Raw genomic sequence first — 15,426 nt, 5'->3', positions numbered from 1 at the left:
AGATGTGGTATACACACACACACACACACACACATACACACACACACAATGGAGTATTACTCAGAAATCACAAAGAATGAAATCTTGCCATTTGCAACTACATGGATGGAACTGGAGGGTATTATGCTAAGTGAATTTAGTCAGTCAGAGAAAGACAAATGTCATACGACTTCACTCATATGAGAACGTTATGATACAAAACAGATGAACATAAGGGAAGGGAAACAAAAATAATGAAACAGGGAGGGGAACAAAACATAAGAGACTCTTAAATATGGAGAACAAACAATAGGGTTACAGGAGGTGTTGTGGGAAGGGGGATGGGCTAAATGGGTAAGAGGCATTAAGGAATCTACTCCTGAAATCATTGTTGCACTATATGCTAACTAGTTTGGATGTAAATTTAAAAAAAATAAACAAATAAATAAAAGAAGAATATGCTTCAGGGTAACCTGTATTTCTAAGTGAAAATATGTGCAATAGAAATAAACCATGACAGAAGCCTAGGCTCCAGGCTGTCTCAGCTAAGTACTGCCTATGTCCAACCCACAGCCAAACAACAGAGCTATAAATGTGAAAATACTTCCTGTTTTGATTCCACTGAGGTTTTTGAGGTTGTTATGTGGCATTATTGCACAAAACTGTATACATACAGAAACTGGTACTGGAAATAGGGTTCTTCTGTAACAAAAACATGAAGTATGCATCACTGGTTTTCGAATCAGATGGCAAAAACCTATAATATGATTTAGGAAAATGGTGACTCATGTTACACGGTGGTAAACCATTTGGTCAGTTTGCCTGCAATAGCCTAGAAAATGAAAAAAGTACCTAATGAACTTGTGGCACAGGCAAGGAGGTTTTTGTGGCAGAAATGATAGCATGAGCTGGTTGTTGCTAACTGGAATTGATAATAGGCAATACAAAAGAGAGATGTGCTCAGACAATGGTGTATTTCCAAGCAGAATTCAAAGGAATTATTTAGAGCCCAGTAATCTATGATTGTAAAATAAAATTCTTTCCATTGAAGATGTCTTGGCCATTAAGGCAGGTCCCCAGGGGGAAAACCTTATATACTAATTGTTCTTTAGGGACAACTGCATCAAATTCACATATTGAGCTCACCCATCTATTTATTTTTTGTCTCCAGCTCATATTTTTTGTCTCCTCTCTCAGCTGATACTAAGGGACGTTGCTGATAGTGTAGATATGATCTGATGGAGAGATGTAGGTGCAACACTAATGGATGACATGGAGTATGGTCTATCTGCCTGCGCATGCCCTCTGAACTTGCTTGTGCCTGATAACAAAGGCATTACTTTTATCTTGACTGATTGCTTGGCTCTTACCTCACTCCATAGCTTGGTGAGTCTGATAGAATCCAGCTCATCATGGGTGTCTCTGGTCACACGGTCACTTGATGTGTTCTAGGCAGTCAGTCGCTCTTTCATTTTCAAGGCCTGGTAGTTGCAGAGAGCAAGGCCTTGCTTTAGAAACACAGGGGGATCAGTGCACCTGGGTGGCTCGGTCAGTTAAGCATCCAACCTCAGCTCAGGTCATGATCTCACAGTTTGTGAGGTTGAGTCCTACGCACCAGGCTCTGCGTTAACAGCTCAGAGCCTTGATCCTGCTTTGGATTCTATGTCTCCCTCTCTCTCTGCCTCTCCCCTGCTTGTTCTCTCCCTCCCTCTCTCAAAATAAATAAACATTAAAAATTTTTAAAAATAAATATCCTAAGAAACTGAGGGGCGGGAGTGTCTCTATTGTGATTCTCATACCAGAGCTTGCCATTACCTCCACACATTGTCTTTTCCCATTACAGCTATCTCTGTAAATGTGAATGTAAATGCAAATCATTTTTTCTCCCACACAAATATGAGCAACTTCTGGTTCTTTTTTTCTGATAAAGATAGAAAAGAATATATTTTACAGATGAATAGTTGCATAATATACATGTATAACATGTACCTGAGACCATGTTAATCTTCCCTAGAAAAAATAACACACTTTCACAGCAGCTGTAAATGGAATTACTGATAGTTTGAGTTTGTGATGATCTATTGTCATTCTCCAGAATTTGTCTATTTATTGCAGGGACAAGAGCAGTGTGTAAATGGAGCATAGGAAAGGAATCCTGCACTTTTGGTCTTTTAAGGTGGCATTAATTTCTGCTGTTCTCCACAGATCACTATGATAGATCTTACCCCATAAGCCAAGGAACAAATGTTGGGGTTCTACCATTTACCAAGAATATCCATTCCAATTATTGATGATCAAAAAAAAACATGGCCATGAGTGTCTCTGTGGACCCACTGCAAGCTATACCTGGAGTAGAACTCCATTTATTGTCTGCCCACATGTGGCCCCAAACTAACAAGAAGCCTGTAATGACTATTATGGTCTCTAGGTATCAATGTCAATTCAGATCCTACATACTAGTCCCTGAAATACTTGAGTATATCCCTTTCCCCAACAGAAGAATACTCTAATAAATGTTTAAATAGCTCATTTAGGAAGGACTGGAGGAAACCATATATATGTGTTGAGATGTCACAATCTTTTCCTCTTGGGGACCTGGCCTCGCCTTCAATCAATAGTTTCCAGTCTGAAAAATGGCTCATTTGGGGAAAGTGAACAAGATATTATAACATTTTCTTAGGGATGGCTGCTTTCAACCTCCGGAGAATCTATCCTTGATTTCTTTTGATTGTGTAGGTTGAGTAACATTCATGTTGGTTACCATCTATCTTGCACCTATGTTTGTCATGTTCTGTTAACCATCCCCATAACTTTCTGCAGTTCAAATCCCACTGATTACTACTCCAATGTTGACACTACTTAAAGTTGTTGTACCAACTTTGCTTCTGATATTTAAATGCTACCACTTGGCCTCTACTGTTTTATGATTTTATCATCCTCTTTGTTCTTAGAGACCAATATTCTATAATAGCATCTCTTAATGTTATCCCAGGTAATCATCTCTGAATTTCTAAAAAGATGCTTACCAATGAATTCCATAATGCTTGGGCAAATACAATATCCTTTGGAGTCTCTTGTGTAACACAGCTGACTGGTGGGGTTTTTGGCCTTATGTGACATATCTACTTTAGCATGCTTGCTTCTTTGAGCTTTTTGATCCCTTCTCCTACCATCTCCATAGAAGTTCTGGAATGTCTATTTCACTTATTGTAGGCTATCACTTTTCTAAGATTCTAAGAGACATTATAGAAGCATACTAACTTAACCCTTGTCAATTATTACACCTTAAAAAAACCTTTATATGTAAGGGGTGCATCAGGAAAGGAAAGGGGAAAATAGTTATAGATTGTTTTAAAATGTCAGCTAGGAGAATTTTTTTTAATGTCGGAAGAATCCATAACCTTGCCAAATACTAATTATAAATTTTACCAAAATTTTTAGAAACAATGCATTTGAAAATTTTTTGATGTATTTGAGAACATTTTTGCTTAGCCTGGGCAAATTTCACATCCTGTATCAAGCATTCAAACCTTGGTGGTGTTTTTCTGAGTACTCTTCTGATATCTTGCACCAGGAAATGCATCTGAATTGTTTTCTTTAATAATAATATTTTATTTATCTAACTCTCTAACCTTTTAAATTAGTCAACTTTTCATCTGTTTCACATTACTCATAACCTGACCCACCCTGTGGTTTCAGTGTTTCTTCCTTCTTCCCTTTCTTCTGTACTCAAACTTGGCTTTATGGTACATAATTTCAGTTCTATACTTACTGGCCTCTTAACTTCCTTTACTCCCCTAACCAATTACTGAATCAAAATTGCCAATTCCAAATTCTAGATAAGCACATTTTTCTATTTATCTCCCTATTTTTCTATTTCTATTGAATATTTCTGGCACTAATTACACAATGGTATTTATGATCTTCTATAAAATTGTATCATCAAATCTTACTCAGTCTAGCAATCAGTGCTATTCACCAATCTTTTTACTCACTTCCATTTCACCTTTTGTTTTTAACCTCAACAGTGACCATTTTTAACTTGTTTCATTCTACTGTGGTCTTCCAGCATGTCCCTGACTCATTTGCTTTCTACTGACAAACTTAATTCTCCTCACTGAGAATGTGGTAGTCATTCCACACATATTCTCTTAACTTCCTCTTACCTCAAAATTTCTTCAGATTTCAATCAACTGTGCTTTTTCTAATGTTCCCACATATCCTTCCTCATACAAAGAACACCCACATGAATAGACAAATACTTGTATAAATACGTGTAGACAATGTCATTTAATAAGGAGAAAGAGTTAAACAGCAAAACCATCCATTGTTGTCTGTATCTGCTGAATGGAGTGAGAATGTGTTTGTCTTGGACTTGGTACAGAGGTTAAACTTCTAGCAAAAAGTAAATAAGAAAATAAAAAAAATTAGAAAACAAGCAAATACAAAAAATACAAAAACAAAAAAAACAAAAACAACAACAAAATAAGTACAATAAAGACTTTTCCATTGCTTAAGCTCAGAAAACACAGAGGCAATCAGCCAGAGGACAGAGTGCTCAGAACAGATAAATGAGCAAAAAACAAGGCAACCAAAAAAAAAAAAAAAAAGAGAGAGAGAGAGAAAGAGAGAGAGAGATACTTGTTATCTGGGGAAAATATTTAAAAAGTGGCAAGCTATTTTAGAAGTTTAGTTTTACTTTAAATTATTGAACTAAGTAAGGACATGAATTTATTGACAAATAAATCCAAAGACATGATATTATATTAGCTTTTGGAGTCAAGTATATTGAGGAAAAATAATGCCTTGTTATAAGAACTTGAGATAAAAAAATTATCTGCATAATAACAGAGAGGATAAATTTTTTTCCAAGAAGAAAAAAATGATTATTTCAGTACAGATCAGTGTTGGTCATCATGGAAAATGTTTTGGATTGGAATTGGAAGTATCAGTATGAACCTGTGTTCAGTATCTATACATTTTCCTATATCTATATTACCAATCTTTACTTGTTGATATAGACATCTATTTCCTGGGAGTACATATGTATATATCTCTATCTTGGTTTGTAAATATTATTTCCCCCTAAAGAAACTGGGGTTTCTTGGAGAAAAAGTTAACCCGAGAGCTGTGCCAGGGAGAATGAAAATGAGCCTAGAATATTTTCAAGAGCTAGAAAAAAAGGAAATGCCCAAACAATGATGGAGACATAGCCAAAAAAATAGAGTAACCAGTTGGAAGGGATTTCTATTGGGAAATTTGAACATGAATATATATAATGAAGGCAACAGATTATAACTCATCAAATAAAATAAAACTCATGAGTCCATATTGAAGTAAATGAATAAATAAACATTGAGAGAAAAATGATAGCTTTTTTTTTTTAATACCAGAATGCCTACTAATAAATTTAACAGGAATAAAGGGATTAGAAAATCATCAATGGATACTAAAACTAGAGGATCAAAATCTGAGGAGAAACAGGATATTTACACAGGTTTCAAAGTATCTCCACAGAAATTATTTACGAATTACAAAAGGAAAATAATAATTATATAGAAAAAACTGGCAGCTATACTTTCACCAAGTGATCAAAGCTAACATTTGCAAAATTCAACAAGCTGACATCATGTGCCTCAAGATTATTTGCCCTGAGGAGGACACATCACTTCAGTGGTATTCCTATCTAAAATGTGTAACCAGAACTTAAGAAGAAACATCAGACAAACTCATTTTGAGAAATATTTTACAAAACAGCTAACTTATGCTCAAAAAAAATTCAAGGTCAGGAAATACTAAAAGGGAAAAAATGGAAAGAAAGAAAGAAAGAAAAAGGAAAAAACTGAATAACTAACTGTTTCTGATCAAAAGAAACTAAGATATGACAATGAAATGCAGGGTATGGTGCTGGATTGGATCCTACATTATTAAAACAGAAAAGTTATAAGACCTTATTAGGACAACTGATGCAACTTGAATACAAACTATGGATTAGATAAGAATATTGAACTAATGTTAAATTCTCAGGCTTTGATAATTGTGTTCTGGTTATATAAAAGAATATCTTTAAGAATATCTTTGTTTTTAGGAAATACACACAGATATCTTTAATAAGAAAGGATCACAGTATCTCCAATGTATTCAAGCGGCTTAGGAGTGGGAAGGGAAGAACATATACACAAAGAGAATGAGAGAGAAAGAGGGGGGTAGAGGAAAAGGGAGAGAATGTGGAAGCAAATGATGCAAAATGTAACTAACAGGTGAATATGAGTAAAAAGTATATGGAAATTCTGTATATTCTTGCAACTTTTCTCTATTTTTGAAGTTATACCAAAATAAACACTGCTAAAACAATACTGCTGCTTAAAGGAGAAGGTCCAATAAATGAAACTGTTCATAAAAGCTCTGCTTTAACAGCATTCATTTTTGGTGGGAAGTGTTAGATCATAGGAATAGGTAAAAAGATAGACCAGTAGGTTGACTATTATGATATGTTCTGGCTAAGAACCATGGACTTTGGCAATATTTTGGCTTTTAGTCAATCACTGTGTAAAAGTGTTTTATTAGGTATTTTGTGTGCATAGATACATATGATGTCTATTTCCATATTTTCCAAGTGAGAACTTGACTGGACCAGTGTTCATCCATCTCTTTTGGCTTATATAAGATTCTTATTCTCCTTCACGATAATGCATAATCTTTTGAAAATTCTTATAAATTAAAAAAAAGCTTATTTAATAGTAGACAATTATACCTAAATGTTTAATTTTATTTTTTTATTTTATGTTTTAGAGCGAGGGAGAGAGAGCATGTGTGGGGAAGAAGGGCAGAGGGAGAGTGAGAGAGAATTTTGAGAAGGCTCCACATTCAGTGCAGAGCCCAACATGGGGCTTGATCCCACAACCCTAGGATCATGACCTAAGCTGAAACCAAGAGCTACCCAGGTGCCCCTAAATGTTTAATTTTAAATTGATGTTGGTAGGCAATTATTACTTTTATTTAATTATAATATTTGGTAATATTAAGTATGAATGCAAATTTCTTTTCATGTACATCATATTAACAAAAGGTGTACACTCTTAATTTTAAACTAATATTGTGAGTAAATGTTTGATCTGTGAAGAAATAAATTCAAAAATGACATTATGTTGTCTTTGGCTGTGGGGAATCACATATGAAAATGTAGATTTTTGTGTTTATTATATTTCTTAAGGTATTTAAAAAGCTGATATGATGTTAGGAATTTCTATGCTTAGATTGTTTAAAAATTTTTTAAAAATCAGAAAAGTTAGTTTTATAATGCTTGACTTTTTTTCAAATTGAGGAAATAGGAGAATGGCTTTTAAGTTATTATTTGCAGATATGTCTCTGAGTGTGAAAAAAGACCATCTAGATTCAATTTTCCACGTATTATTCCTTTTCAAAATTGATTTTGGAACAATAAGGCCATAAGATAAGGTCCTAGGTAAAATTTTTGATTAGATGAATGAAACTTAATGATCCAATGAAAGTAACCTTATGGGAAATTTATAACATTATTATTTTGGGGGGCACCTGGGTGACTTAGTCAATTAAGGGTCCGACTCTTGATTTTGGCTCAGGTCATGATCTCACAATTCATGAGATCGAACACCACACTGGGCTCTGTGCTGATGGTGCAGAGACTCCTTGGCATTCTTTCTCCCTTTTTCTCTGCTCCTCCCCACTCTCTTTCTCTCTCTGAAAGTAAATAAATCAACTAAAAAAATTACTATTTTTTAATGCTCCTCATTAGGTTATATTTTAACATTAGTGCTTCTCAAGCTTCCTGTGGCCCATTCAGTGGCCCATTAGAAGTATAAATAAAAAAGCATACGGCCATGAATAAAGATAATTTAAAATTGTCTAATGACCCAAGCCACCATGCTGACAAATTCAGCTGAGGGGTAACTTGAAGGAGATGCCAGTCATGTGCACATTCATGTGACTGACACTAGACCCCGAGCCTCTCTCTTGATATTTATTCAGGCCTCTAAACTGTTCCCTTTATGCAATTTAAACAAGTGTTTTACTTACTAATCCCAGAGTAGAAACAGGAATGGATACCTTCATGGCCTGTGCCAATATGCAGCCAGTGTGAAGTGCTAAGTAGTGAGCCCAGATACCTTCTAGCTCTTTCAGTGGCTTCGGTCAGGAAATTTATAAATGCATTGGGCTGAATAGCTAAAATAAATACCAAATAATCAAAGAGAAGGGAGAGAAAAGGAGACAAAATATATTAGTGAAAGCAAAATAATTAAAGAAATAAGAAAAAATAGAAGTAGTTAGGAATACAATATGAACATGAAGTAGAAGTGTGCTACATTCTTATTACATTAAAAAAAATCAATTCCAAAGATGGGTGTTCTTTTTCTCTATTTTTTTAAATAAAAAAAGTATAACCATTCTTGTGGAAAACAGCACAGAAATTTCCAAAGTAAAAACAAAACAAAATCAACCATAACCCATCCAGAGAGAACTGCTTTTAAGATTCTGGTTTAGGTCTTTCAGTATTTTATCTAAATGAATACCACAATGAACACACACACACACACACACACACACACACCACACCCTAATGGAGAGGCAGCCTAGGTTAATAATCTCAAAGGCATACTGCTTGGATCTGAATCCTGGCTCTGACACTTACAAGCTATATGTCCTTGCACACATTACTTGACCTCTCTGTGCTTTAATTCCACATCCTTAAAGTTGGGATGATATTATTGATGTCATAGAGTTTTAGGAAAATTAAATGGATTGATATTTATAAAGCTTCTAGAGAGGGCCTACAATATAAAAATTATGTACAAAGTTTATATTTTTTTATTATCTCCAATTATATATAGTTTTACAAAAAATGGTATCATATTGTATATATAATAATAGATCTTGTGTTTTTCTAATCTGGTCATAGCCTTTTGGGAAAACTGCTTCTCCATGCTTTCTTTGTATGTTGGGGCCTTTGAGAGTGTCCAGTAAATATCAATATATACCAGATTTCCCCCATCCTAATTTGAGTCAATTGAAAAACAAGACAGAAAAGTATAACACACAGAGTCCAAAACATCACTTTTAGCACTTACAAGCTGATAGGGAATGTGGCTTACTTCTGTTAGCACACTTTCTTACAGTTGACCTCCAAATAAATACGCTTTCCCAAGTAGTCTTTCAATCATATCAGCCATCTCACATGGAGTAGGTGAGGTTACAGAGAGAGGATTTGTGTGTGAATTCTATCCACATAGAAGGAAATAATGAGAATAAGGAATAATAATAATGCTAGTCTTTTCCCTTTCTCTTATTCCACCATTGAAAGGTTTACTTCTGACTGTACTTTTAAAAATCTGGTTGTTGAAACATTCTAACAAAGCACTTAGTGGTAACTAAGAGTATATAGCTCAGTTCTCTTTGGACATTTTTCCTACATATAACTTAAATAAGAAAGCTGGATATGTACCTTTCTATGTGAAGATTTGGTGACTGAAACTGTGTTTACATAATATAAAAATAATTGATTGATGTATGAATCAGTTGAAAATCAGTTCATTTGATGACAAAGTCTCATGTCTTACTGCTTATCACATATAGATTGCAATGTCTACATATGTAAAGTTGAGAGCTGGCCAATTATGGAACTAGTTAAATCTCCTGAGTCTATTACTGAGAATTAAAAAGGCATTGAGGGGGCACCTGGGTGGCTCAGTCAGTTAAACATCTGACTCTTGATTTTGGCTCAGGTCATGATCTCATGGTTCATTAGTTTAAGCCCCTCATCAAGCTCTGCACAAATGGTGCAGAGCCTGCTTGGGATTCTCTCTCTCTCTCTTTCTCTCTCTCTCTGCTACCCTTCACTGCATGTTGATTATCCTCTAGCATCATATTACACTTTTATTACATATTATTTTAATTCTACTCCAACTGATTGTGGCTGTGTTGGTTATTTGTTTTTCTGCCTCCCATCCTCTGATCCTCTCTGTATCCTAAGAGACTGAATCTCCCAGGCACCCTTGCATCTGATTTCGTGTTAGGTTGTCAGTGGCAAGTATTGGTGTGAGACTGGAATTGTTAAAATCAAAACAAACAAGATCAGCCTTGGAAATTCCTGGAGCAGAGAAAACCAGTTTATGCATTTAATTTAGCTTATTTTTTGCAAGACTAACTGGATGTGGGTTATTTCTTGCTTGTGCTTCTGGAAATCATAAGCAAAACTTAAACTATTTCCCAAAGTTGATATGAAATAACCACTGACCAATTCACTATCACTTAAGAAAATTCTAATATTCTGACCAACCATTGTGAAAATAAAACAGTCACTGTTTTCTTACTATGCTTAGATGCTTTATAATAATATACTCCTGAGCCACATTCCATGTTTTCATTTGTGTGATAAATAAGCCCACTGACCCAATCAACAGAGTAACACAGAGACTCAGAGCACAGTGAAGTGAGGATTTAATCAACATTATTACAAGAGTGGGTGCCTGATGAACAGGCACACTTGGTACAGTTACAGCAGGCAATTTATCTCATAGTATGCAGGTCCCTTTCCTGATTCCTCATCAGCTGAGTACTATACAGGCTACAGCCTTACCTGGAAGTCACCTATGCCCGTGTAAGGCAAAAAGTAGTCTGATTGGAACAAATGTACATTCCTTGAGGTGATACAGAGACTTCAGTTCTTTGGCGCATACTCATTGCAAAGCCCACGAAAAATAAGTGAAATGAAGAGGGGAAGAAGAACCAGGAAGTGAAGTGTCTAAGGGTTTGGGTTCCATTGCAGGGGAGTGGTTCGTACATATTCCCAATAGGTTGTAAGCTTATTATTAACTACACAGCACAGCTTTTATTTGGTATTTCTGAAAATTAATCATCTCACTTCTCACAGTTTTAGTGCTCCTGGTTTTGCGAACTATCTTTTTTGGTCTGTGCACAGTAAACTTTTATTAATTACTACTCGAGTGATTCATTGGTCTTACTTCTGTTATTTCTGTACTTTTGACAGGAGTGTAAAGAGGAAAAAACAGCCAGGGCATATCCACCCACTTTAGGTAGAGCCTCTGACAGTGGCTGTGTGTCCTTGAAGCACACCAGCTCCTTGCAGCACAGCCTTTTTCCCTTTTTGATAACAGCGTTAGGCATGGGAATGACTTCCTACTGGTATATGGCTTTTTAACTCTTCTAATACCTTTATGACACTTTTCCATATTAAATTCCTTTACTGAACTACCTGTCATGAGCTCTGTTTTTCTGTCCGAACCTTGGCTGATACAAAGGTAGAGGTTATCTTGTGTGGATAGATTAAGGTAACCTGTACAAAATCACACAGCTAGTTTAACACCAGGCTTTCAAACCAGTTGTGCTTCACTTCAGAGCCCAAGTACTTAAACTGCTGTGCTGTATTCAAATGATATTCCAAATGAGTATTCAAATGAACAGTTTTCATGAATCACTTCTTCCCATTACTTAGTTCAAATTGTCTGCATTATGGCACTAACTAGCTATGAGTACCATTTAATTGTCTATCCACCCCAACCCCAGTAGCTTATGAGATCTCTTGAGAGCAAGAACATATGTTATTCATCTTTGTATCCCTAGCACCAACTACTGTGCTTGGAATGTAGTAGAGTCTTAATAAATATTTGGGGAATGAATGAATAATAATCATTGCCATTTATAGAGTAACTGTTTCATTCCAACAACAAAGCTAGGGATCTTATGTAAATTTTATAACTCAATCTTCATTAACAATCTTGCAAGATAGGCATAAATAGTCCAACATCATTGTTAAGGAAAAATAGGCTCAAGAGATTAAATAACTCACAACTAAACTAGGATTAGCTAAATGGGCTTCATGTCTTGACATTTTTACCATATCTAGCTGCCTCTATTAATGTGAATGGACAAATACATATATCAATGGTTTGGGGGGGGAAGTAAACATTTTATTTGGGGAGCTTTATAAACAGACAAAATATTATGTCTATGAGAAAAAGGAGCAGCTCAGTATTTACTTGCCATAATTAAACGAAGGAACACATTTTTGTATCCAAAGTTATGTCTATGAAGGCAAAAGGAAAAGAAGAATTGGAGTAATGATCTAAATAAATGAAACAGTTTATATGACAAGTGTGGAAAGTGTTAGCTATTCCCATAATTATCTAGTCATTCTCTAGAATAACTTGGCATGAGGTAACACTGATGATATTTACAATCAGTTCTCCTAAAGATTTAGAAGTCAGGTTTCAGTTTTACTTTTTCCACATATTGGTCTATTACAGAGTTAGACAGTATGTTACCCAAAGTAACACGGTAGGTATATTTATTTCTGGATTGCTAATGGAAGCTTTTGTTTGTGTTTTTGTATGTTCTATTTTTCACTTTCCCTGGTGAAATCCATGTATGAGTCTATGACCCAGTTAAGTTTCTACCCTACTTTGTCTGCAGTCATGCATTTCTTGTACCTCCTCTGCATGTAGGAAGGAAAATATAACTATATTTATGATGCTGATTTGCAGAACCCATTATCTTATTTTTTGATTTCTGATGGAAATTAACTAATAGAAGAAAAATAATTTGTTAGGCATCACACAAAGAGTTATTGTTGCTTCCACACATGCCTGATTGGCACTACTTGTTGTGCTATTGTTTGAAATTATTTCAGCTGGACACCACCAAGAGGCTGTTCTCTTCTTGCAGGGCTAGTAGGAACCATTTGAAGATTCTGGAAATAAACAACTTTCATAAGATTTTTGCTGGTGCAGCCTTCTCTTTTTTTTTTTCCCGGGGAAAGGATGTTCTCCTAAGTCTTCTTCATGTATGTATTGCTAGTTTTGTCATGATAAAGGAAAGCCTTTATTTTCTTAATAGTATAGAATAATGTAAAATTAAATGTATACATGTTTCTTCAGTGATTTATAGTAATAAAAAACTGTGTCTAGATACTTAACATTGGGGGGAAAGCACAAACAGGACCATTTATTCATTTTGTAAAAATTTCACTCTTTTGTGACTGAAACATATCATTAAGGGCTGACAACCAAGGGGTGCCAAAACCCCCAGGGTGTTGCTATTCAATTGTTATACAATTTCAGTCATGCAAGATGAAAAAGTTCTAGAGATCCAAATACCAAAAATGTGCATTTAGTTAATTCTACAATGTGCCTTTACCACAACTAAAAAACAATACAAAAACAAAAACCCCCAGAGTCATGACCACTAGGCATGGAAGACACTCAACCACATTTGTATGAGAACACATACTAAAGAATTACCTGCTTTCATTTGAATGCTGAGAAGGAGTTAGTGAAAGAAAATGCTTCTCCACTTAATAAAACTCAAGCAAGTTGTTTTCATTAACAGTAATGATTGATGGGGATTTATTGGTGACACTGTAGTCCCAGGAGCAGAAGTCACCATGTAAACAACACTGTGCTAACAAAAAGGGACTGTTCACATGGCTGGCACTTGCAGGGCCATGAGATATGAAGAAACAACACGTGCATTCCCTGATTCAGAGCCACGGTGCTCAAAAGTGATGGTGACATTAACCATTGGATTTCATGAATTTTGTTAAACAGAATAAATTTTATTCATTCCTTTATTTATTTTCCTTCATTAAAGGTTTTAAACATATCTGAAAAGCCAAAAAATTTTTAGGGAAAGTTTACTATTAACTCAATCACATTTAATTTCTTCCAAGTGCTTAGCTTCACACACTACCTCTTACCCCAGTCAAGACAACTGTTTATAGAACTTCTCTCAAGATAGTAAACACATTTCAAACAAATCTTTGAGGCGTGGTGATAAAACCTGCTCAAGATGGCTACATAGTATCACAACGCATAGAAAGAACTACAGAATTCCCCTTTGTAGTGACTTTCTGTGTCACTAACTCCACCTTCTATGTCCTGTGGCTGCATAGGAAAATAGGCATTTAGAACAGTCATGACTTTAGCCACTAAAGAGTAAAGCCAACTTTGACATGGAAGAGGAATAAGTTTTCTCCCTCTTGTACTGTTTCATTGGGTGACCATAATTGGGCTCAGATATTAGCAAGGAGAACAGAAGGAAAAAAGACAGAGGAAAGACCAGATTCTAAATCATGAGAAGGAAGGAACAAGAGCAGCTGAGAGGTTTATAATACAGGTATAAAATAAAAAGCAGGTATAATACAAATGAGAACCAAAGAATAGCAGTTCCCATTCTTTCGAAAAATTAACCCTATCTATTGGTTTTTCCAAAACTACGGCCATGTACTTGTTCTATAGTTAAGGTGATTTGGCATTTTAGGTGGGGGATTTCAGCATGAGTTCATGTGTATGCCATTCAGATTTGCCAAGATTGTCTCTAATAATTTTCATGTATGATATATGAATTTCTCACCTCTTACATACCAAACAATTTGTATTTGATCTGATGCTATTCAGTTCTATTCCACTGTGTTTTATTTAAAAGTTTTATGTTTTTCAATAAAAATAGAATTTCCTTGGGATCTGGGTCCAAGTACTTTCCACAGAGACTCATTAACTAGGTTATAACTAGTTTCTGTTGTCTATAAGACAGCCTATCTGTCTTAAACACTGCTGAAATCTTGTGATTAGCACTATGTCTGGTACATAGCAGACATATTTGTTGTCTGTGAGAGAATGAGTAAAGAAAACTAAGTTCATACATAATTGTTTAGACTGTTGCTGATTCAGCAAATGTATAGAGGTAAGACAATTAAGTTTTGGAAAATGGGAATCATTGAGGATCACTTGTTAAATGGATTTTGTTCAGAGGATTTTAATAAATGAACATTGAAGATACTACTAAAATATCATTCTGGCAACCTGAAGTGGATTTATGAAAATAAATATTGTCAGAGTGAAACCCTTTAGTTTGGGGGCAAAATAATGCCCTAGTTTCAAGACACAAATAGACAAAATCTTTGAGAAGGGGTTAGTAGAATTTAATAGAGTTTAACTCATCTTCTTGTTTTACATATAAAAATGTGTGCCTATGTATTATATACAAGTACACATATATCTGTATTTATTACATATGTAGGCATATCACTCTCCACTTATATATTTGGTCTTCTTATACACCTCACATTCTAACTTGCAACTGTAGGATTCTTTTCCAGATCACAGAATTATTTGTTATTTTTACTTAGACTATTTCCATGATTAAAATTCCATATCTCCCCAGGTTTCCTTGAATCAGCAGTGCCCCAGAAAGTGTTTCCCTTCCTGAGACTCCAGGGAAGTCTTGGAACGCAAAGAACTTGAAGAGGGAGCCTGGCCAAATAGAGATTTTTGAGCCTTGGTAGGCTTGCTGAAGCAGATTTTTAGCACAAACACAAATCAAAGTCTTTGTGTTCTTAAAAGCAGCATTTTCATGTAAGTCCAAAAAGCTCACTTTGGTTCTATTTGTTTTGGCTAA

General features: G+C 35.2%; 2 protein-coding genes across 3 annotated transcripts in view; one reads left to right on the top strand and one right to left on the bottom strand.

Annotated features, from left to right (window-relative positions):
• The window catches only part of IAPP (islet amyloid polypeptide), a 48,149-nt gene extending 39,957 nt beyond the window's left edge, over nucleotides 1–8,192 (bottom strand). Inside the window, exons 1-2 of the mRNA XM_015074663.3 lie at nucleotides 8,065–8,192; nucleotides 1,350–1,460 (exon numbers count right to left, since the gene is read on the bottom strand). The gene's annotated coding sequence lies outside the window, so the exon portion shown is untranslated. The remainder of the gene's footprint in view (nucleotides 1–1,349; nucleotides 1,461–8,064) is intronic.
• Nucleotides 1–15,426, top strand: part of SLCO1A2 (solute carrier organic anion transporter family member 1A2) — a 122,755-nt gene that overhangs the window by 55,584 nt on the left and 51,745 nt on the right. Inside the window, exons 2-3 of one of the 2 annotated variants that reach the window (XM_053225934.1) lie at nucleotides 12,697–12,814; nucleotides 15,193–15,383. The gene's annotated coding sequence lies outside the window, so the exon portion shown is untranslated. The remainder of the gene's footprint in view (nucleotides 1–12,696; nucleotides 12,815–15,192; nucleotides 15,384–15,426) is intronic. The other variant, XM_053225935.1, reaches the window with a different exon arrangement.

Source organism: Acinonyx jubatus, chromosome B4 (genome assembly GCF_027475565.1).
Source record: "Acinonyx jubatus isolate Ajub_Pintada_27869175 chromosome B4, VMU_Ajub_asm_v1.0, whole genome shotgun sequence".
NCBI lineage: Eukaryota > Metazoa > Chordata > Mammalia > Carnivora > Felidae > Acinonyx > Acinonyx jubatus.
Note: the sequence above shows the minus strand (reverse complement) of the source record. Positions and strands in the feature narration are given on the sequence as shown.